The 23272-nt window shown below is 40.5% G+C and overlaps 1 protein-coding gene across 3 annotated transcripts in view; it reads right to left on the reverse strand.

Moving 5' to 3' along the window:
- CASP8AP2 (caspase 8 associated protein 2) overlaps positions 1 to 10118 on the reverse strand; it is a 36890-nt gene extending 26772 nt beyond the window's left edge. For 2 of the 3 annotated variants that reach the window (XM_077750238.1, XM_077750236.1), the window contains exons 1-2: positions 10053 to 10118; positions 2069 to 2167 (exon numbers count right to left, since the gene is read on the reverse strand). The gene's annotated coding sequence lies outside the window, so the exon portion shown is untranslated. The remainder of the gene's footprint in view (positions 1 to 2068; positions 2168 to 10052) is intronic. The other variant, XM_077750237.1, reaches the window with a different exon arrangement.
- Positions 10119 to 23272: the final 13154 nt, after the last annotated feature.

Here is a 23272-nt window from a genome sequence, read left to right on the forward strand (position 1 = left end):
AAAAAAAAAAGATGGGGCACCTGGGTGGCTCAGCCAGTTAAATGTCCCGACTCTTGATTTTGGCTCAGGTAATGATCCCAAGGTCATGGGACTGAGGCCCGCACTGGGCTCTGCACTGAGCATGAAGCCTGCTTGGGATTCTCTTTCCCTCTGCCGCTCTTCCCCACATGAACCTTCTCTCTCTCTAAAATAAAATAAAAATAAAATAAAATCTTAAAGAAAAACTTTAAAAAGTAGTGTTGGTTCATTAATTACAGAAAACATACCAAACTAAAATGAGCAAATCAGAGGACTCTAGATACTGGTGAGGATGTGGAGAAACGGGCACCCTCCTACACTGTTGGTGGGAATGTAAACAGGTGCAGCCCCTCTGGAAAACAGTGTGGAGGTTCCTCAAAAAATTAATAGAACTCCCCTATGACCCAGCAATAACACTGCTAGGAATTTACCCAAGGGATACAGGAGTGCTGATGCATAGGGGCACATGTACCCCAATGTTCATAGCAGCACTCTCAACGATAGCCAAAACATGGAAAGAGCCTAAATGTCCATCAACGGACGAATGGATCAAGAAGATGTGGTTTATCTATACCATGGAATACTACATGGCAATGAGAAAGAATGAAATCTGGTCATGTGTAGCAACATGGATGGAACTTGAGGGTATTATGCTGAGCAAAATAAGTCAGGCAGAGAAGGACAGATACCATATGTTTGCACGTATAGGAGAATTAGAAGGAACTTAATGGAGGACCATGGGGGAGAAGAAGAGGAAAAATAGTGGGGGAGAGGGAGGGAGGCAAACCATGAGAGACTCTTGAATGCCGAGAAGAAACTGAGGGTTGATGGGAGTGGGGGGTAGGGGAAGGGGAGTGATGGGCATGGAGGAGGGCACTTGTGGGGATGAGCACTGGGTGTTATATGGAAACCAACTTGACAATAAACTATTAAAAAAAAAAAGAAAAAAGAAAATGTACCATACTAATATACTGTAATAAGACATTAACAACAGAGAAAACTGGGGGAGGGAGATGTAGCATGCTAGACAGTATTCCTCTGTACTTCTGAATTTTTTAAAGTAAGCTCTACACCTGATGGGGACTTGAATTCATGACCCTGAGATGAGTCTCACACTCTATCTAAGCCAGCCAGGCATCCCTGGACTTCTGAATTTTACCATAAATCCAAAACCATTCCCACCAATACTCTCTTGGTAAAAAAATAATTTGTATATTTCATCATATTAGAGAGAAAATATGATCATCTTAACATCTGCTCAGGACAAGCATATGACAAATTCAATACTAACTCTTAGCAAACTTGGGAGTTTATGAAAATTTAAGGGACCTTTTTTAAACTGATAAAGGATATATTTCTACTACAAGAAAAAAAACCCCTCATACTAAACATCATACATGATGATGATACCATAGAAGCATCTTCTCTGAAGTCAAGCTTATTTGTATTTGAAAGAGTAGGCATGAATTGACACAGAACTGGAAAGAAGGAAAGCTGACATTATTCACACTATGGCTACCTATGTACAAAGTCTACACATTATTAGAATTAATAAGAGTTTTTCAAAGTTGCTGAATGTAAGATAAACACACAAAAAAACAACAGCTTTCCTGTATGCCAACAAAAACAGTTTTAAGGTTTATGTTTTTTTTTTAATGTTTATTTATTTTTGAGACAGAGAGAGAGGCAGAGTGTGAGCAGGGGAGAGGCAGAGAGAGAGGGAGACACAATCTGAAGCATGTTCCAGGCTCCGAGCTGTCAGCACAGAGCCCAATGCGGGACTCGAACTCATAAAGCAAGAGGTCATGACCCAAGCCAAAGTTGAATGCCCAATCAACTGAGCCAGCCAGGGGTCCCTTAAGNAGGAAGAGAGAGCAGAAGAGGGGCAGAGAGGGAGTGAGAGACTCTGAGCCACCCAGGTACCCCGTGAAAGTTTTAAAATATAACTGATAAAAAGATATTTACAACAAAACCATAAGGTATACAGAAGTTAATATAAGATGTGTAAGACTTTCATGGAGAAAATAATAAAAGATCTAAACTAGGGCACCTGCATGGCTCAGTCAGTTAAGCCTCCAATTCTTGGTTTCAGCTCAGGTCATGACCTCACAGCTGGGTGTGGAGCCTGCTTAAGATTCTCATTCTCTCTCTGAAAAAATAAATAAATAAATAAATAAATAAATAAATAAATAAATTCTCAGAAAGAAAGAAAGGCTTAAATTAGGGGCATAGAAACCTTTTTCTTCTTACAAAGCCAGAAAGTAGATATTTTGTGCTTGCAAGCCATCTGATCTGTCACAACCACCTACCCTTGCCACTGAAGCTTAAAAGCAACCAAAGACAACATGTGAATAAACAGGTCTGGCTGTGTTCCAGTAAAACTTTATTTACAAAAACAATCTGTTTCTGATCTAAATATAATTCAATCGTATTTAGAAAAACTCAATACCAAAGTTGGCAATTCTCCCCAACTCAATACAATTCTAGTCAAACTAACAAGTGACCATAAAAATTAAATTGAAATGTAAAAGGCATAGGAAGGAGAGTCAGGACATTTTTTATTCTGATGGAAAGGAAGTAAGCTTTTATTGAAGTATCACATAAATACAGAAAAAAAAAACCCCACAAATCGTAAGTAGATAGTCCTATGATCTTTGACAACCTATACACATCCATCTAACTACCACACAGATCAAGAAACAGATCATTGCCAGCACCCTAGAAGTATTACTCATGCCCCCTTTAGCCACTATACACTCCCAAATGTTAGCAAAGATGTGTGAAGAATAAAAGCATATATATTGCTGATGACTTGCTTTGTGGAAGAAGGAATGTATGGAATGTATATCAATGGAGTAGTGGGAGGTTTCTGTGGAAATATGTAGATTCCAAATGAGAACACCATTAACTTTGGAGGGAAGGCATATATGGATGGATTTCAGAAGAGCACTGGGAGATAAATGAGACTGTCAAATTTCATTAGAGTCAAACAGAAGATACTAAATGTCAGACTAAGGAATCTGGCCTTGAACTTTCAGAAGACAGGAGCACTGAAGGTTTTTGAGTTAGAAACAGTGGTATAAAGAAATGAAAAGATTAATGTGTGGAATGAACTAGAAAGACAAAGTATAGGAAAATAAACTGGGAAGGAGGCTACTATAAGCATCCACATAATAACATAAACCAAGATGGAGAGTTTGAGACTGAAAAGGATATTTATATGAGGCATAATAATGAAGGAAAGCAAATATGGTAGATGCATGGATATGGGAAATATAAACAATTATCTCCTGTCTGAACTCATTCTCAAGCTACAAACTCCCATTATCTTTTGACTCGTTCCTTACCTCCACACTCACTTTCAAGTGGTCACAAATTCTCAGTGATTTTAGTTTTAAATCTCTCAAACTTAACGTCTCCTTTCCACTCAGTCATTCCAGTTTCCAATATAATTCTTTCTCACTTATTAGTCTCCTAGCTAGTTTCTGTACTACCAACACCTTTTTCCTTCTACCACTTTCCACACTAAAGCCAAAATCATGTTGACTTGTAACCAGTGTTTCACTCCCAGATCAAAAGGCCTTTAAGAGCTACCCAAAACAACATTATTGAATTAAGCTTCCCTAGCACAGAACTACAAGGCCTTTCCAGAAATATCACTACTTTTCTATCTTCCACTGCTCTTCTAACCTACCCTGTTTGGCTACATGAGAGATTCTGTACTACAACATATTCCTTTTTTTTTTTTTTTTTAATGCTTATTTATTTTGAGAGAGAAGGGTGGGGAGGGGAGAGGTGGGGGGAGAGAGAACCCCAAGAAGGCTTCAGCTCTGTGCTGTGAGCACAGAGCCTAACACAGGGCTCAAATTCATGAACCATGAGATCATGATCTGAGCCAAAATCAAGTCAGAGGCTTAACCAACTAAGCCACCCAGGCACCCTTTACCATAGCCTATTTCTATAATGCAAGGCAACACACACATTATTGAGAAATAGAGAAATGATGTTAGTGTAATGCAGAAATTATACTGGCTCACACAGGTTTCTCCCCAGATCATTACAGTTTTGCACCATTAATAGTAGCTAAATGCAGCAACCCTTGAAGGAATCTAGTCTTATGCTGATGCTTTTACCCTAGGTGCCCATCACTCCCCTTTCTGCCTCTTGTCTCAGTACAGTAACAGGCTGTCTTGCAAGGGTGTAAGCATGGTTTTCCTCAATCTTTCTTGGGGGAGAAATAACCCAAACACCAGACAATGAGCCAAAGCCATCTAGTCTGGCATCACAATATTTCACTTCAAACCTGCAACCTGTGCTGTTTATGTCCCTCTGTTCTTGTCCCCACAAATCAACAGCTTCAATTCTTCCTTTTCCTCCTTCCATCAATCTTTTTCATCTGTCTTCTTTCTTAAGAAAAGATCTATATTTACTGAGATATTCATTAGGAATTTTACTTAACTATGTCAATGATTTAATTAAAATTGTTATTGTTCCTGTTGGTGTTCTAATAACGAGTAGACAAGTTTTGACTATTCTGCCCCTGTTTTCTCTGTAAACCCTGTTTTAGTGAGTTACAGAACAAAGGTTTTTAAAAAATACATACATTAAAGCAGAAATGTCTGTGCTTACAGATCCTGAATTATGCCATGAACCTCAACTCCACAATATCTTGCTCTTTCTATCTTTCTGCCTGGTCTGCTCATCCTCTTCCCAACCCAGCCACCATAAAAGAGAACCCCTTTTTCTGGAGATAGTCAACTTTCATTCCCTTATTGTACTGACATGCTGCATGCATCATTACATTTAGCTACCTCCATTGTAATCATCTGCTTTCTAAAGTTGTTCTTAGGGGCACCTGGGTAGCTCAGTCAGTTAAGCGTCCAACTCTTGGTTCTGGCTCAGGTCACAATCTCAGCGTTCGTGGGTTTAAGCCTTCCGTCAGGCTCTGCACTGACAGTCCAGAGCCTGCTTGGAATTCTCTCTCTGCCTCTTCTCTGCTCACTTGCTAGAAGGGAGGAAGGAAGGAAGAAAGGAAGGAAGGAGGGGAGAAAAGGAAGGAAAGGGAAGGAAGTTGTTCTTAGACTTTGGCATTCATCAGAAACATCTAAAGGAGGTAGAACACAAGACTGATGGGTCCAATTCCCCCAATTCTTGATTCTGTAGGTCTAGACTGAGACATGAAAATCTGTAGTTCAAGGACTACACTTTGAGAACTACTTCTTTAATTTTTTAAATTTTGTTAATTAAGATTTTATTTTTACGTAAATCCCCACACCCAACGTGGGGATTGAACTTACAATCTCCAAGACCACAAATCACATGCTCCACCAACTAAGCCAGCCAGATGCCCTAAGAATTACCTTTTTTAGTCCAGTGCTGCCCAAAAGAACTTTCTATAATGACAAACATGTTTTGTATCTGATCTGTCCAATATAATACTAACCACATGTGACTATTGAGTACATAAAATATGCACAGAGTGACTGAGCACATTAGTCTCCTACTGCTGCTCTAACAACTTACCACAAACTTAGTATCTTAACACATACTATCTCATGATCTCATTGACCATGAAAAGCTCACAGAAAGGATTTCACAGAGCTGTGGTTATTACAATTTCAGTAACACCTAACTAGCTCTAAATGCTACTGGGCTCTTATAAAAATGTATTTGAATGCTGTCTTAAGGCAGTCAACTCCTGGACATCAATATCTTATTTTCTATACCTACAAAGCAAAATTTATTACATTGGGTTATACACAAGGGGGTAAGGGATAAAGAGTAAGTACTGCCACAAAAAGTAGGGGTACCAGATCAGATTTATTGACTCCTCTGCTGCCACCTCACAGCCCTTGAAACTAGGAACTGTTAGTGCTAAAACACAAGCCAACAGTCAGCAATAAGATGCTGAAGTTAATAACCACATTCCTGTAAGTCCCAACTCACCAAGATGAAAACCAAAAGAGACCATCTTTCCATCAACATCTGTCACCTCCTGACATCTCTACTTCTTTGACTGGCACTAGCATTCATTCCCTAATAGCCTACTGATACTAGTCTGCAATGTTTCTCCCATTTATCCTCATTCTTTCCTTCTGTATTTCATTTTAGCCTCCACTATAGCTATCTAATTATCTCCTCTATCCAAATACATGCTACACACAATTGCTGGATTGGTTTTTCTGAAGCAATTCTGCTCATTATTACTTCTTGCTCAAAAACTTTCCATTACTTCCCAATGTCTACTGAATAAAGCCTAAATGCCTTACCTTTAAACACACTACTGCCTACCTTTCTAGCCCCATAATTCACTATACCAAGGTTTACAAGATCCCAAGGTTCAGTGAAACTGGGTTCCTCTTTGCAAACACAATTCCTGATACCATCTCCCCACTACATCTGTGAGCTCACAAGTAAGTATGGGTGTGAATACCCACAGATTAGAATTTGACAAATGAGGTTTTATTTTTTAAAATAATTTATTTTTTTAATTTACATCCAAGTTACCATACAGTGCAACAATGATTTCAGGAATAGATTCCTTAATGCCCCTTACCCATTTAACCCATCTCCCNATTAAAATCCTCATATAAGTGAAGTCATATGATAGGTCTTTCTCTAATTTCGCTTAGCATAATATCCTCTAGTTCCATCTATGTAGTTGCAAATGGCAAGAGAGAAATGAGATTTTAGAAGTCAGATGATATTTTACACAATTAAGATACTTCTACTTCGTTCAGGAGAGAATGGGAGAAACCACTGAAGGTTTGTTTGTTTTTTGTTTGTTTTATTTATTTCTGAGAGAGAGAGGGACAGACAGCGTGAGCAGGGGAGGATCAGAGACAGAGGGAGACACAGAATCCGAAACAGGCTCCAGGCTCTGAGCTAGCTGTCAGCACAGAGCCTAACCCGGGGCTTGAACCCACGAACCATGAGATCATGACCTGAGCTGGAATCGGACACTTAACCGACTGAGCCACCCAGGCACCCCAACTGAAGGTTTTTAAAGCAAGAGAATATCATGATCAAATCTGCATTCCAGGAATTTAAGTCTAGCAAGAAGAATATAGAAAATATTAGAAGCAAAAGATAAAGAGTATTAAAACAGTGCAGGAGACAATGAGGTGTGGCTAAGTTATCAGCAGAGGGAATAAAGAAGCAGATCTGAGATTTCTGTGACAGAATCAAAAGATTTAATGGAAAGTGTGTTCAAATGTCCATTCTTTTTTTTTTTTTTTTAATGTTTCTTTTTGAGAGAGAGACAGAGCATAAGCCGCGGAGGGGCAGAGAGAGAGACACACACAGAATCTGAAAACAGGCTCCAGGCTCTGAGCTGTCAGCCCAGAGCCCGACATGGGGCTTGAACCCACAAGCCACGAGATCATGACCTGAGCTGAAGTTGGACACTCAACCGACTGAGCCACCCAGGCGCCCCTCAAATGTCCATTTCTTGACTACTTCAAAACCACAGCCTGAGTTGTCTTTTCAAAATGCAAATCTGATCATGTTCCCTCCTCTACTTAAAACCCTTCAGTGCTTCCTGCTAATTTAAGATTTAAAATTTTTGTCACAATTCTACTTGCAAAGTCCAAAGAGACTTGGCCTCTGCCTACAATTCCAAATAGTATGCATTCTTCTTCCCCATTTCCCAGCAAGCACTGTTGATCATACTGCCCTTCTTTCAGCTCCTCAACCATGCTACTTGTTCCCTCCCACCACAGCGCCTCTGCTGGGAGTGCTCTTTCCTCAGCGCTCTACTATCACTTAACTCATTGCTGGTCTTTTGGCTTAAGTAATGTTTGAGCTTTCCCTGGCTACCCTCTCTCTCCACTATGTCAGCCCCTTGTTACATACTCTTTTATCACTGTGTCCTTTCTCAATAAGGCCTCTTTTCAGTTTATAATTACATCTTTGTGAGATTCCTAAGAAATGTCCGTCTCACCCACTGGAATGTAAGAGCCATGAAGACCAGGACTGGCTCTGTTCTGTTCACCATTGTATCCCCAGCTCTCAGGACAGGGCCTTACAAGTTTGTGGGTAATAAAAACATATTTGTTGAATTACTGAAATCCCCAATTTATTAACGACAACTACGAAGTTCCTAGCTTTGGTAACAAGGTAGTCATGCTTTTAATTGAAATAGAGAACCAAAGAAGACATGATAAATTAATATGACGTCCAGGTGAAAATGTCTAACAGAAAACTGGAAACTCAAGTATGTGGCACAAAAGACAAAACATAATTGGTAGAGTTGAGATTACTGTCTTGAAATCACAAAAGCCAGTGATTCTCCTAAAATAGAAGGGAGGAGGGAAAAGAGGAAGGATTATGTATCAGAATCTCTTGGAAAGAGGGGTTTTATTCACACTTGCTCTCACCTTCCCTAATTGAGACCTCAATATATAGTGAGAGAGACTACTGACAGGGGTGTTGCAGCTAAGTAGTGTAAAGGCAAAGGTTTACATGTTTAAAACCATGGTGATCAAGGAAAAGAGTGGCAAGATCACTCATAATCATTTTAGAAATAATTCCAATGGATTCAGATGTGAAGACAAAGCACATGAGAGGAGGATCATCTAGCCTTTTGTGATAGGACAATGTCTTAAAAAGTCTAAAGAAGAATTTCCGGAGCGCCTGTGTGGCCCAGTCTGTTGGGCTTTGGACTTCGGCTCAGGTCATGATCTCACGGTTCATGGGTTCCAGCCCCGCGACTGGCTCTGTGCTGACAGCTGGCTCAGACCCTGGAGCCTGCTTTGGATTCTGTGTCTCCCTCTCTCTTTGACCCTCCCCTGCTCACGCTGCCTCTCTCTCTCTCACCCTCTCAGAAAAAAAAAAAAAAATTTTAACATTAAAAAGAAAATTTTCCTTAAAAAACATTATAGGAATGAAATAAACATTTATAGAGGAAAACAGGAAAAAGCCAGGGGAGAAAAAGAGTGTCTCCTAAGGCTCATGGGAAAGGCTAAATCTAATAAACCAAGCCCTAAAGAAAAGTAAAGGGAAAATAACAAACACTACATACACTGAACACTACGTGCCAGCACCTTAAATGTTCCAAATACATTAATTTAAATCTTCCCAAAGTCCCAAGAAGTACATACTATTCTTTTTCCCGTTTCACATGTGAGGAAACAGGTAACAAATGATTTAAGAAACTTGCCCCAAGGTCAAACAACTGATAAATGGCATATCTGGGATTAGATTGCAGCTAATGACAAAATCAAGAACATTCATGAGAGAAAAGTATGTATGTTTTTCTTTGAAAGAAAGCCACTTCTTGTGAAATGGGAAAAAACGCTAGAAGATAAGGGAGGTGGGGGTAGGGAGATTTTTTTGTCCTGGTCTCTGTCCTCCTCCAACCAAAGAAGCGCTAAGATGGGGGAGGGGCAATATAGAAGGGAAGAGGTTTAGAGCTATAGCTACGGAGAATGGAAAAGACCAGGGAAAAATCTGAGAAAGACGGGAAAAATCAGAGTCAACGCCAACTCGATCCCTGAGGTACAAATTCTGAGATTCTGCATATTCTACATTAACATCTGAGTTGGGGTCAACTATGTGTTAGGTATGGTCGGTCCTAGGCGTTGTGGAGATCATGATAACTTCTCTGGGTATAACAGTCTCGAAAACAACCAACATCAATGATCACCTTACACTTAGGAAAGACCCATTCCTCCAGAATCCCATCCGAAAGCCTTAAGAAGTACATTCCAAGACAAGATTGGTTTTGGGGGGGAGGGGCGGGAGAAGCGGTTGAAAGGGCAGTTCCTACATGCTCTCATCCCAAGCCCTCCCTGGATCTTCTAGAGGGACCACAGAGGAACGCGAATGCTAGCCCAGACACTACACCCGAGGGCGGCGGGAACGCGACTACCTGAGGGCCCGGACATCAGGCGCGCCCCCCCGCTTCCCCGACTCGGTGATTCTCTTCGACTCTTGGGCTCCGCGAAAACTGCTCGCTTCTGGTCGGGGCACTACCGCGCCATGCAGTTTATCCCTAACAGCCCCGAGCGGACGGGACCCCCACATCAACTTACCCGTCCTGCCCAGCCCAAGGTAGCCGGAGCTCCCTTCTGGACACCGAGGGCTCCCTGGCATCTCCACCAATGCCAGAGCACACTCAAGACGCGGAGGCGGGACTGAACACCCATGGCCAATCAGACCAGACGTAAAGCACGTCCCGGCGCACATAACTAGTTCCCGCCTTTAGGAGGGTGAAAAAAAAAACCACGGTTGGCGCCAAACTCTCGTAAGCTGGTGCAGAGTTTAAGGGAAAGGGGCGGGCCCTACGCCATTGGAGGAAGGGGCGGGGCATAAATACGGAAGGGGTGTGGCTTGGAGAAGGTAAGGGTGGAGTCTGGGAGAAGCTCTTTAATGAAAGGGAAAGTAAACTCTAAGGTCCTGTTATTTATTTAGTCTTTATTCTCTAAGTTCTCTTGAGTATGAACCGCGTGCTAGAAGTGGTGCTGGACGCTGGCTCGGTAACGATGAATAAGCACTGTTCCCTGCCCTCAGACACTTTTCCTGCATAATAAGCAAACAGTTTAAGCCAGGGTGTTGAGAGCTTTGAAGAGGGGATACCAGGTAAACTGGGGTAAACAGAGCAACAGGAGAGCTTTTTTTTAGAGGGTAGAATACCTGAATTGTCTTATAGAACAAACAGAAAATAGAGGTGCGGGTAGAGTCTAAAGGCGGGGCCCACGCCATTGATTGGTGGGGAAGTAAAACAAAGACAACTTCCTCTGCTATCTGATATTGGGATCTTCATCTTGATCTCTAACCGTTTCCTCCAGTTTGTCCATTTTAATAATTTGCAACTGTCATATCGACTCATTATATATTTTTAAATTTTCCGAAAATACCTCCATTTGGCAGAATATGTTCTGGGAGAACACTGCTTTCCTAGATTCTCCCCCAATCGCTTTGTGTCTGAGAAGTCAGTCTGATAGGTAAGCATTTCCAGGTAGTGGAGACGGAAAGAGTAAAGGGTGTGCAACCATAAGGTGTTTATTGTTGCTGGAGCATGAAGTGTAAGATGAGACTGGTGGGGAAGATGGGTCAGAAATTGAAAGAGTGTGTGTGTATATATACATACATATATATATATATATATATATATATATGCATGCCAAGGAGCTCGGAATTTATCTTTAAATGATGAGGCATTGGGGACCACTAAAGGATTTTATGCTTGGTGTGGTGGTGATCTGATTTGCATTATTAGAATCCTCTGGCCTTGAGGAGAATTTTGAGATGCTCTTACGAGATCAGGTTAGAGAAAATGAGGATCTGAAGGAAATGATAGATAACAGGATAGATTTTAGAATACCTAGGAGATGAAATCAACTAATTTAGCAATTGATGGAACATTGGTTTTCAGCATAAATGCATAATGATGATTTTCATAAAAAAATACTAGTTGAGATGTAAAATACATATCCCAAAAATAACTGAAGTTTGGGAGGGCAGCGGGAAAAATAAATAAATAACTGAAGTTTTCCCCCAAAATTATCCACCAGAGAAGAGTGGCCTTATTATTGATGTACTTACAAAACCTCTCACTTTACTGGTACCTCTTAAAAACTTTACATTGAATAGAAAATAATGATTGGTTTAAAAAAATATTTGCTTTGGAGCACCAAGGTGGCTCAGTTGGTTAGGCCTCCGGCTTCCCCCACTCAAATCATGACCTCACAGCTTATGAGTTCAAGCCCGGTGTAGGGCTCTGTGCTTATAGCTCTGCTTTGGAATCTGTGTCTCCCTCTTTCCCATGTAGCGCTCTGTGTTTCTGTGCTGATAGTGCTGCTTTGGAATCTGTCTCCTTCTTTCTCTGCCTCTCCCTCCTTCTCTCTCTCTCTCTCTCCCCCTCCCTCCCTCTTTCTCAAAAATAAACATTTGTTTTATGTATAAACACATTTTAAAGTATTTGCTTGGAAAGACCTCAACTAATGCCAAATTGGGAAGTTTGTTCAACTGAAGTTATTTGGCTTTTTTTTTTTAAGAAAACAAAGAAATGTAACACAGTTACATGTTTTATTAAGCCTGAACTCACAATTGCAAATGTTGCCTTAACAAAAAACAACTTCTAGGGGCACCTGGCTGGCTTAGTAGATCATGTGACTCGATCCTCTTGATCTTGAGGTAGTGATTTCAAGCCCTGCGTTGGGTATAAAGCTTACTAAAATAACAACAGAGAAAAAGCAACTCTTGAAGATGTCTATATGTACTTATATTGGGTAATCTCCTAGGTATAGCGTTAAGGAAGGGAAAAGTACATTATGTTATGCTAGCTTTTATACAAGAAAAAAACGAGTAAAAGAAAAGCAGTACATACATTTGCTTGTTTTTGCATAAAAAACACACGAAGGGTAAAAAGGTAACTTAATAAAAAGGTAACTTGGGGTGCCTGGGTGGCTTGGTTGGTTGAGAGATGGACTCTTGATCTCAGCTCAGTTGTGGATCTCAGGATTGAGTTCAAGCCCAACATCAGGCCCCATGCTGGGTGTGGAGCCTACTTAAAAAAAAGGCGGGGTTTGGGGGGGTAATTCCTCAGGGAAGAAAACTGGCTGGAGGAGAAACAAAGGGAAGGGGAACTCCTTTGAGTATGCCTTTTTTAAAAAAAAAAAAATTTCCATTTTAGTATTTTCACATGCAAATATACGTGGCTTTTCTTCCTTTTTTAATAACAGCTTTATTTTTTTTGATAAAAGCTTTACTGACATATCATTCACATACCATATATTTCACCTCTGTAAAGTGCTGAGTTTGCCTTTTTATAACCTTTTGCTTTTGAATCACAGAAATGTTCTATATATTCAAAAACTTAAATCAGAAAGAAAAAATGCAAAAATTGAAAATAAATTGAAATAAATGAAACTGTGTAAATAAGAGAAATATAACTACTCAAACCAATAATTAACTCAAGTGACATTTGAACACAGCGCTCTGACTGTACATCACTAGTGGGATATATTCCAAGCACAAAAAGAACTGCAAAGGAATCTTATACTTTATGCAGTAGTTTTACTGTTAGTCTCAATATTGTAATGTTGAAACTATTTCATGTATGTTGTAAGATAAAGAAGTATGTAATGTGTTAATATTTTTAGGAACCAAGATGCTTAGTGAAAGCAGCCGCTGATAATATATAAACAAATTACTATGGCTGTGTTGCAATAAAGCTTTATTTATAGAGACTAAAATTTGAATTTTATATTTTTTACCTGTCACAAAATATTATCCTTCTTTTGATTGTATTCCCAACCACTTAAAAATGTAAAAGCCATTCCTTGCTCATAGACCAAAATGTACAAAAGCTGTCAATGAGCAAGATTTGGTCCATGGGCTGTAGTTTGCTGACCCTCTGCTTTAAAGTCTCATCTCTTGGTACTCCTTCACATGCAATTGACCTACTCAATCTACAGAACATTTTTTAAGATTTTATTTTTATTATTTTTTTAATTTTTTTATAATAAATTAATGTGGTGTTCAAATTCATGAACCATGAGATCATGACCTGAGCCAAAATCCAGAGTCAGACACGTAACTGACTGAGCCACCCAGGTGTGCCTAACCAAGATATTTTTGAAAAAGTTAGAGGACTTACACTGTCAGTGAGCAGTGAAATGGTTAATTTTATGTGCCAACTTACTTAGGTCATAGGGTGCCCATAAGTTTGGTTACATATTGTTTCTAGGTATGGCTGTGAGGGTGTTTCTGCCTAAAATGGTTGACTGAATAAAGTAGATTGCCTTAAAGGGGCCTGGTGCCTCAGTCAGTAAAGGAATCAATTTTGGGTCAGGTCATGATCTCAGGAGTTTGTGAGTTCGAGCCCTGCATCTGGCTCTGTGCTGACAGCTGGAGCCTATAACCTGCTTCAGATTCTGTCTCCCTCTCTGCCCCTCCCCTGCTCCTGCTCTCTCTCTCTCTCTCTCAAGTAAAAAACATCTAAAAAAAACCCTTTTTTAATAAAAAAAAATAGGGCACCTGGGTGGTTCAGATGGTTAAGCATCCAACTTCAGCTCAGGTCATGACCTTGTGGTTCATGGATTCAAGCCCCTATCAGACTCTATGCTGACATATCAGAGCCTGGAGACTGCTTCAGAGTCTATGTTTCCCTCTGTTCTGCCTGTCCCCCACTTGGACTCTGTCTCTCTCTCTCTCTCTCTCTCTTTCTCAGAAATAAATGAACATTTAAAAAAATCATTTAAATACATATATACACACATAAAGTAGATTGCCCTCACCAATGTGGGTATTACCCAATCAATTGGCGTTCTGAATGGAACAACCAGGTAGAGGAAGAGAGAATTTATTCTCTTCCTGATTTAGATCTGGAACTAAGATCTGGAACTAAAGAGCCTGAAATTAAGTCCTCCATTAAGAGCAACCTCGGGCTGCACGTAGCCCCAGTTCCAGGAAAAGTTTCAGTTGAACCCACCCTCAGGACCACCCTTGGATCAGCCAATCAAAAGAAATGTGTAACATTCCTGTGGTCTGAGTCAGGGCTGGAAACTGCAGGTAGTTACTCTGTACAAACTGGCCAATCACCCACTGCTTGCCTAAACCCCAGGTAGGTCCTTTGAACTCAACTTATAATTGGTCATTTTCAAAGGATTCTCAAAGGTCATGATTGGGTCCTGCCAAAAGTAACCGATGCCTCACGGATACTGAATGGTCAAAACTATAACCGTGGGTGTTGTACAATTATGACTGGTGCTTATGTGATGATGCGATATGTACAACGTGTGCACTGTAACACCCCTGTCCCTTACCCCATAAAAACCCTGCTCGCCATTGTTCGAGGCTTCTCCTTGCTGCCACTACACCGGTAGGCGGGTGAGCCCCTGCTCGAGCTTGTAATAAAGACCCTTTTGTACTTGCATCGGTGCCGGTTCCTTGAAGGTCTCTGGGACAATTCGGGCACAACAGAACATTGATTTTTCTCTTGCTCTGGGACTAGAACTTACACCATTAGTGCTCCTGGGTTTCACATCTTTGGAATCAGACTAGAACTACAGCACTAACTTTCCTGGGTCTCCAGCTTGCAGATGGCAGATCATGGGACTTCCTATACCTTATAAGTTCATGAGTCAATTCCATATACATAAAATACATATAACAGGATATTATAGGAAATATTTGTTTATACATACATGTCTTGTATTGCTTCTGTTTTTCTAGAGAATCCTGACTACTACAACCAGATTTCAAGACTCACTATAAAGCTACAGTATTTATGACAATGTGGAAAGACAAATAGCCTAATGGAACAGAATGGCGAGTCTAGGAACATAACCACACATATAGGGTTACTTGGTTTGTGATAAAGGTGTCGCTGCAATTCCGTGGATAAAGGATTGTCTTCCAGGTGGAAGAGAAAGCCCCAGTCACAATAGTTTCTCTAGCAACAAATGAGTTGTGGCAATCAGGGGAAAGTGAAACATACCAAATGGTTAATGTCAGTCAAGAGACACCATGGCACAGAGTATCAGCATTCTGACCTGGCCTCAGAGATGTGGCATGTTTCTATGTGAAAATGAGGGCCCGAATTTATGTGGAGGGGAAAGTACACTATGGTTAATATACAGATAAAAATAATGTAAGGCAACAAGCAACAATAATTATAGCTGATAACATTATATTTCTGAGAGACCAGACCAAAGACAAGCCATAGAATAGATGATTCTTCTTTGGTCATTATTTAGTGCAGGCTCATTTCCAAATCATGTATATAGTCTTTATAGTTCCTAAGGACAAGAATTTAAATATTCTTTTACATAAAAATAAAAGGGATTGTCTTTTCAGTAAATGATGCAAAGCAACTGAATATCCATATGGAAATAAACTCTGGATTACTTAAAAAAATTAATGTTTTAGAAAAGGGGTGTCTGAATGGCTTAGTCGGTATAGCATGAGACTCTTGATCTTGGGATAGTTAAGTTCCATTGGGCATTTAGATAACTTTAAAAAAATTAATGTTAAAAATTTACTGTGCTGTACTTCACACCATACATAAAAATTAGTTTAAGACAGATTACAGATTTAAATGTAAAATTTGGGGCACCTGAGTGGTTCAGTCGGTTAAACAACTGATTCACCATTTGTGAGATCTAGCCTGCATTGGGCTCTGCACTAACAGCACAGGGCCAGCCTGAGATTCTCTCTCTCTCTTTGCCTCTCTCCTACTCTCTCTCTCTCTCTCTCTTTCTCTCAAAATAAATAAATATTTAATATAAATAAAATAGGGGCACCTGGGTGGCTCAGTCAGTTGAGCATCCAATTTTGGCTCAGGTCATGATCTCACAGTTCATGGGTTGAATCCCTGCGTTGGGCTCTATGCTGACAGTGGGGAGCCTGGAGCCTGCTTTGGATACTATGCCTCCCTCTCTCTCTGCCCCTTCCCCACTCACACACACTGTCTCAAAAATAAACACTAAAAAATATTTGTAATGATAATAATAATATAGTACATAAATAAATGTAAAAGCTAAACCATAAAGCTTCTAGAAGAAAATAGAAGTCTTATAATTTAATGACTTTGAGGCAGCCAAAGATTTTTTTTAAACAAGACAAGAAAACACTAACCATAAAACATTATTTAAATGAACTTTATTAAAAATTAAGAACTTTAGGGGCGCCTGGATGACTCAGTCGGTTTAGTCCGACGTCGGTTCAGGTCATGATCTCACAGTTCGTGAGTTTGAGCCCCGCACTGGGCTCTGTGCTGACAGCTCAGAGCCTGGAGCCTGCTTCGGATTCTGTGTCTCCCTTTCTGTCTGATCCTCCCCCACTCATGGTCTGTTTCTCTTTCTCTCTCAAAAATAAATAAAAAACTTCAGTAAAAAAAAAAAATTAAGAACTTTAGAGGGTACCTAGGTGGCTCAGTTGGTTAAGTGACCAACTCTTGATCTTGGCTCGGGTCATGATCTCAAGGTTCATGAGATCAAGCCTCATGTTGGGCTCAGTGCTGACAGTGCAGAGCCTGTGTGGGATTCTCTCCTTGCCCCTTTCTTGCTTGCATGCATGCTCTCTCTCTCTCTCTCTCCCTCTCTCTCTCTCTCAAAAATAAATAAATAAATAAATAAATAAACTTTAAAAAAGTTAAGAATTTTAGTTCATCAACAGATACCATTAAGATAGTGAAAAGGGGAAACTACTGTAAGAAAGTCTTCCCCTCTACCTTATAGGTTCATAATTGCATCTATGAAATAAATTGACAACAGGGAGATTAACAGGATAAAAGGAATACAAATTTATTTGTTTATTTGTTGTAAACTCACTGATTTTAATATTATATGTATCACAGGAGGGAAAAGCTGTATACCCAAAAAGCATTAAGCTGTGAATGAAATCTTTTTTTTTTCAATGTTTATTATTTTTGTGTGAGAGAGAGACAGCAAGCAGGGGAGGGGCAGAGAGGAGACACAGAATCTGAAGCAGGCTTCAGGCTCTGAGATGTCAGCACAGAGCCCAACGCAGGGCTCGAACTCACAAGCTGTGGGATCATGACCTGAGCTGAAGTTGTAGCTCAACTGACTGATCCACCCAGGCACCACCCTATAAAATATATTTTTTTAATTTTTTAATGTTTTTTATTTATTTCTAAGAGAGAGAGCGTGCAAGCAGGGGAGGATCAGAGAGAGAGGGAGACACAGAATCCAAAACAGACTTCAGGCTGCTGTGGGGCTCGAACCCACAAACCGCAAGATCATGACCTGAGCTGAAGCCAGAGGCTCAACCGACTGAGCCACCCAGGCCCCCCTTTAGTGTTTTGATTTACCTAACCTTCAGGCATTCACCAGACTTAGATTTTGACTTGCTTAGGAAGACTACCAAGGCATTAGAGCCACCTCACTCTAATGGCCTGTTTGTTTAATTAATTTAACAATAGCCAAGTGGCTGTAATCCATTGCATTAGGTAGGTTTTGCAATTGGGAGTCAGGTAACAAGTTAGACCTATCTCCCCGGAAATTGGGCAACTAGGCATTATCTTCCTTGGCGATGATTTCATTACAGAGAGATGGCTTCCAGGTCCTTGAAGAAAATTCCCGAGTTGTAAAACAGGCAACAGGCTTATTTTTTTAAAAATATACCTGTATTTGAAAAGAGGGGGAGAGAAAAGAATTCTGAAAGAAAAGAATGAGGTAAAGTGGGGAGAGGAGGCATTTCTTCTTTTATTTTCAGCAAGGAAAATTAACCCTCTTAATTTGTATATGCTTTTACACAGTTTATAAGTAGATACAGAAATCATTGCCACAGTTTCTTTCCCCCTTCCTTTCTTAAAGATTTCATTTTTAAGTAATCTCTACCCCCAATGGGGGCTCAAACTCACAACCAAGAGATCAAGAGGCACATATGCTACCAACTGAGCCAGCCAACAGTTTCTAAATGTGTTATTTATTTAAAATTTTTAAAAATTTTTAATGTTTTTATTTATTTTTGAAACAGAGAGAGACAGCATGAGCAGGGGAGGGGCAGAGAGAAAGGGAGACACAGAATCTGAAACAGGCTCCAGGCTCTGAGCTGTCAGCACAGAGCCCAACGTGGGGCTGGAAACCACAAATCTGGAGATCATCACCAGAGCGGAAGTGACTGAGCCACCCAGGCGCCCCTAAACATGTTATTTTTATAATGTGCACAAATGATTTAATTACTTTGTGGTTTTCTCAGTCATCTAAATACCTGGAGGGATTGGACATTGATTAAATGCATATTATGTATGAGACAAGTATGTCAGCACCGTGTGAGATACAAAGATGAATATAGCACTTCCTGTGTTCCAAGAGTATTTATTGACTCTGGGAGACAGACACAGAATCAGAACTTCTAGAGAAAAACCAAGGCCTTGGAAAGTTAAGTCACTTAACCTAGGTCACACAGCTAGCTAATGGAAAAGTACAACTAATGGCTGAGTTCCTTGGATGCTGTTTTAGGGCTCTCTCAACTTCATATAACACTTCTGATATCCTAATAAGACAAATAATTTTTTGAAATATTTTACTTTTAAGTAATCTCTATACCCAATGAGGGGCTCAAACTTACAAGCCCAATATCAAGAACTGCATGCTTCAGCAACTGAGACAGCCAGGTGCTCCTGAAGCACAAATAATTTTTTGACAGCAGTAATTTGAAGTTGAAGAAGAGTGCCTGGGTGGCTCAGTCGGTGTAGCATCCAACTCTGTTTCAGCTCAGGGGTTGATCTCATGATTTGTGGGTTCGAGCCCCCTGTGGGGCTCCCCACTGTGCAGAGCCTGCCTGGGACTCTCTCTCTCTCTCTGTCCCTCTCCTGCTCATTTTCTCTCTCTCTCTCTGTCACTCGCTTTCTTCCTCTCTCAAAATAGATAAATAAACTTAAAAAAAGAAAAAAAGAGCACCTGGGAGAAATGAGAACTCTTACCTCTGATGTGTCCTAAGGTCTGAATCCCACAATTTTTTAGTTTTTATTTACATTTTCTGTATTCATTAAAAAAAAAAAACCATTTATGTTGCAGAACAATACAAGCATATATTAATGAAATATTATTAGGTAAATATCATTGTAACTGCCACCCAGGTCATGCAATCAAACTTAGAAGCTTTTCTATAAGCTACCCCAAACACAGCCCCTCTCCTCCCAAAAACTATAATTTAGTTTTGCCTGTGTTATAAAAATTTGCTAAGTGTCATAAGTCTCAGTTCAGGCTGCTAGATTAAATACCACAGACTGGTGACTTAAACAACAAACATTTATTTTACACAGTTCTGGGGGCTGGTCAAGGTGCTGGCAAATTCGGTGTCTGGTGAGAGCTCTCCTCCTGGTTTGTAGGCAGCTGCCTTCTAACTGAATGCTCACATGGCAGAAAGAGAGATTAGGCTCTGGTTTCTTCTTGCAAGGGCGCTAATCCCATTATTGGTGTTCCACCCTTAAGACTTTACCTAAAGCTAATTATTTCCCAAACTCTTTGCCTCCAAATACCATTAATTTTGGACACAAACAGTAGCAGTCTCATAATTCACAGTTTCCGCTCCCATATCTTTCTTTTCTACTTAATTTTTTAAAAATATTTTTATTTATTTCTAGGAGAGAGAGAGAGGGAGATACAGACTCTGAAATAGGCTCCAGGCTCTGAGCTGGCAGTCAGCACAGAGCCCGACGTGGGGCTCGAACCCACGAACCGTGAGATCATGACCTAAGGGAAAGTCGGACACTTAACCGACTAAGCCACCCAGGCGCCCCTCTATTTAATTTTTAATGTTTTTAAGTTTTAATATTTTATTTTTAAGTAATCTCTACATTCAACATGGGGCTTGAACTCAGAATCCTGAGATCAAGGACTGTGCACTCTACCAACTGAGTCAGCCCCTTCCTCTTTTTTTTTTTTTTTTTAACATTTATTTATTTTTGAGAGACAGAGCGTGACTGGGGTAGGGGCAGAGAATGAGGAAGACACAGAATCTCAAGCAGGCTCTAGGCTCTGAGCTGTCAGCACAGAGCCTGATGCGGGGCTTGAATTTATGAACCATGAGATCATGACCTGAGCTGAAGTCGGACGCTCAACCAACTGAACCACCCAAGTGACCCCCTTTCTTTCTCTTAAATTCACCTCTTGAGGGGCACCTGACTGGCTCAGTCGGTTGTGTCTGACTTGATTTTCACTCCCGTCATAATCTTGAGGCTTGTCAGTTTGAGCCCTCAGTCAGGCCCTGCAGTTATAGTGCTGAGCCTGCTTGGAATTCTTTCTCCTCTCTCTCTTCCCCTGTCTCCTGTGGGCACCTGTGTGTGTACATGTACACTCTCTCTTTTTCCCAAAATAAATAAATAAATTTTAAAAAAGTTTGTATCTTGAAAAATTGTGTTTTGACTTGTAGACTCTCCTAACAGTCTGGATTTTGCCAATTACATATTCATGGTACAGTTTAACATATTTCTCTGCTCTCTTTATTTTCTGCATGTTGGCAGCTAGATCTGGACTTTTGATACTTTGGAGAAGACTACTTGTGGTATTATGTTCTTTTTATTTTTTAATTTTTTAAAGTTTATTTTTGAGGAGGGTAGAGAGGGGCAGAGAGAGAGGGAGAGGGAATCCCAAACAGGCTCTGCACTCAGTGCAGACCAAAGGTGGGGCTTAATCTTAAAACCGTGGGATCATCATCTGACCTGAAATCAAGAGTTGGACGCTTAACCCACTGAGCCACCCAGGTGCCCCCAAAGGTAACCAGTTTTAAAAACATTATTATGGGGGTGCCTGGGTGGTTCAGTGGGTTAAGCTCCCGACTTCGGCTCAGGTCATGATCTCCAGCTGGTGGGTGTGAGTCCGCGTCCGACTCTGTGCTGGCAGCTCAGGGCCTGGAGCCTGCTTCTGATTCTGTGTCTCCCTCTCTCTCTCTGCCCTTCTCCCACTCATGATCTCTCAAAAATAAATAAACATAAAACATTTTTAAAATAAAAATATTATTATGTAAGTCATAGATTTAAACATATATAACATGTGTCAATTCATTGCAATCGTTATCTTTACTGAAACTCAAACTGTACCATCACTGGTCAGTGGAGGTCTCTGTAAGTTGGTACTGTAAAGTAGGAAAAGAAATTATTTTTCTCACCCATTTTGGGTTCTCTGGCTTGGGCCTGATAAAATACATTAGCAAGAGACAGATTAACAAAAGAAAAACAAACATCAACTTATTAACAGGTGCATCATGCATACACATAGGAGGACTCAGAGATCAGTAACTCAAAGAGGGTAGTTAAAATTTGAGCTTATGTAACATCTTAAAAAAAGAACAATAAATTTTTAGAGAAGTGACAAAACAAAGGAAAGGAACTTTGAATTTCTGGGGGTGGCAAATTGTGAGAAGGCAAATATGGGGGGAAACTGATGGTGGATAACAGATAGTTTTAGCAAAGTATGTTATGTGGAGGGCGCCTGGGTGGCTTAGTCGGTTAAGCGTCCGACTTTCGCTTAGGTCATGATCTCGCGGTTCGTGGGTTTGAGCCCCGTGTCGGGCTCTGTGCTGACTGCCAGCTCGGAGCCTGGAGCCTGTTTCAGTCTGTGACTCCCTCTTTCTCTGACCCTCCCCTGTTCACGCTGTCTCTCTCTCTCCTAGAAATAAATAAAACATTAAAAAAAAAACAAAAAACAAAAAACAAGTACATGTCATGATACCCAGGCGGAAAAATGGGTAATTCCTCAGTGGGTAATTTTTCATACCATTGTGCTATGTCCTCAGGAAACCCTTTCTATCTTCTTGTGAATTTAAATTTGTTTTAATGTTTTATTTATTTCTGACAGAGAGAGAGAGAGCATGAGCAGGGGAGGGTCAGAGAGAGAGGGAGATACAGAATCTGAAACAGGCTCCAGGTTCTGAGCTGTCAGCACAGAGCCCCACGCGGGCTCGAACCCACGAACCATATCATGACCTGAGCCGAAGTCGGATGCTTAACCGACTGAACCACCCAGGTGCCCCCTATCTTCTTGGGAATTTTAAAAACATTATTTATGTGGGAACGTTTTTTGCCCATTTCCAGTTCCCTAGTTCTGAAAGTTCTGTGTTTGAGTTTGAGTTCCCACAGAAGCAAACTTTCAAACCCTAGGAGGAAATATTCAAATTCAAACACATTTTTTAAATGATTTTATTTTTATGTACTCTGCACCCAACATGGGGCTTGAACTTCACAACCCGAAGATCAAGAGTCTCAGGCTCCACCACCTGAACCAGGCACCGCTCAAATACCTTCTTAAAATATTGAATCATGGTATACACTTGCTATTAGAAACCTACCCCCTTTAAAACACTTTTTAGGGATATAGTTTACAGAAGGTGCACAAGTCTTGTGTACAATTTTTTGGGTTTTTTTTGCTTTTTAAAATTTATCTACCAGAGTAACACCACCAAGAGGAAGATAAGGAAACATTTTCATTATCAGAGCATGGTCCCACAGGTTCCTTGGTTGTCAACACTCCCCAAAGCAACCTTAGCTTGACCTTCTCATTATTTTGGCTTGTTCCTGAACATCACATAAACTTTCAGATTCTCTTCTTGTTAATGATGTCAGAATATAAGGTATATACCCTATTTTACTTAAGTATTCCCTAACTGAACACTTATTTCCAATATTTATATTAAGATTACTGCAAGATGGGGCGCTTGGATGGCTCAGTCCTAAGCCTCGGACTTCCGTTCAAGTCATGATCTGGCAGTTCCTGAAATTTCAGCCCTGCACCAGGCTCTGTGTTTGCAGCTCAGAGCCTCGAGCCTGCTTCCCTGCTTGAGA

The sequence above is a fragment of the Crocuta crocuta genome, unplaced genomic scaffold (genome assembly GCF_008692635.1).
Source record: "Crocuta crocuta isolate KB4526 unplaced genomic scaffold, BGI_CrCroc_1.0 scaffold9, whole genome shotgun sequence".
NCBI lineage: Eukaryota > Metazoa > Chordata > Mammalia > Carnivora > Hyaenidae > Crocuta > Crocuta crocuta.